This window comes from Dipodomys ordii, unplaced genomic scaffold (genome assembly GCF_000151885.1).
Source record: "Dipodomys ordii isolate 6190 unplaced genomic scaffold, Dord_2.0 Scaffold147, whole genome shotgun sequence".
NCBI lineage: Eukaryota > Metazoa > Chordata > Mammalia > Rodentia > Heteromyidae > Dipodomys > Dipodomys ordii.
This window is the reverse complement of record NW_012267363.1, coordinates 2324620-2326420: the sequence shown is the minus strand read 5'-3', so window position 1 is coordinate 2326420 and position 1801 is coordinate 2324620.

The following is a 1801-nucleotide window of genomic DNA, read 5'->3' as shown; positions in this document are numbered from 1 at the left end:
AGCGCCACTTCCGGTTTTCTGGTGGTTTATTGGAGATAGGAGTCTCACGGTCTCTCCTGCCCGGGCTGGCTTTGAACCTCGAACCTCAGATCTCAGCCTCCTAAGTAGCTAGGATTACAGGCATGAGCCACCAGCGCCCAGCTATTGTTGTTATTGTATTGTTATAGCAGTAACAATAGTACTTAACCCATAGGGTTATTATATTGAGTTTTTTTTTTCCTCTTGTGCTGGTCTTGAGGCTTGAACTCAGGGACAGTGTCCAGGCCCTGAGTTCAAGCCCCAGAACCTACATACACTGTTAAGAGTCTCTCAGAGCTGGGCACCGGTGGCTCACGCCTGTAATCCTAGTTACTCAGGAGGCTGAGATCTGAGGATCATGATTCAAAGTCAGCCTGAGTAGGAAAGTCTGAGATTCTTATCATCAATTAACTACCAGAAACCTGGAAGTGGCAATGTGGTTCAAATGCTAGGGCACTAGCCTTGAGCACAGAGAGTCTCAAGGACAGAACCTAGGCCTTGAGTTCAAGCCCTGGGACTGGCAAAAAACAAAAACAAAAACAAAGTGGTAGAGGGGCTGGGAAGGGCCCAGAGTTAAGGCCCCCTGACTGATGAAAAAAAAAAAAAAGTGGTAGAGCACTAGCCTTAAGCAAAAGAGCTCAGGGATAGTGGGGGGCTTGATCAAGTTCAAGCCCCACAACTGACAAAAAAAAAGTACATAAATAAATAAATTAGAAATCTCATCAATCCCAAAAAGGTAGCAGATAACAGATGAGATTCAATCCCAGAAGCATCTAACTTTGATTCTAAAACCTTCATCCTAATCATTCTGTTCCACACCTTACACAATACAAACTGAGTTTTATGAGAAGTAGGCTACAACACACCCTTGGAATTAGGTAAGCTAGAATGCTACATAGTTGTAGATTGTCTTTCCACCTTAATGGGAGAAATGTGTATTATGTTGTTATTCACAACTAGTATAGTTCACAACTAGTATAGTTCTGTGTTTTTTTTTTTTTGTCGGTTGTGGGGCTTGAACTCTGGGCCTGGGCGCTGTCCCTCAGCTCTTCAGTTCAAGGTGATTGTTCTACCACTTAAGCTACAGCGCCACTTCTGGTTTTCTGGTGGTTAATTGGAGATAAGGGTCTCAAGCACTTTCCTGCCTGGGCTGGCTTTGAACAGTGATCCTCAGATCTCAGCCTCCTGAATAGCTAGGATTACAGGTGTGAGCCACCAGCACCCAGCTATAGTTCTGTTTTTAAACACATCCCAGTAATTGATTTAAGTATATATATAACTATATATTATATATGTGCTGTTTTATTCTGGGTTCCATAAGTTAACTGCCTTTCTAGGTAATATTTTTGGCAAAAGTTTAAATGTTATAAATTTAGATAACTGTTTATAATCAGATACTGCATAGCTGTTGAGATGTAAGCATACCTGTGATACTCAACTTGTGGATAGTAAGGGGCACTGGGCAGGACTGTCTTCATAAAGTCTATCAGCAAACTATTACATAGTATTTTTTTCCACAGGAGAACACAACTAATTTTTTTTTTTGTTTTTGTTGGTTATAGGGCTTGTACTCTGGGCCTGAGAGCTATCCCTCAGCTCTTCAGCTCAAGGTTAGTACTCTGTCACTTGAGCCACAGTGCCACTTCTGGTTTTCTGAGTGGTTTATTGGATATAAGAGTCTCACAGAGGGGCTGGGAAGGTGGCTCAGTGGTAGAGCACTTGCCTTGCATGCCTGAGGCCCTGGGTTTGATTCCTCAGCACCACATAAGCAAAAAGAAAAAAG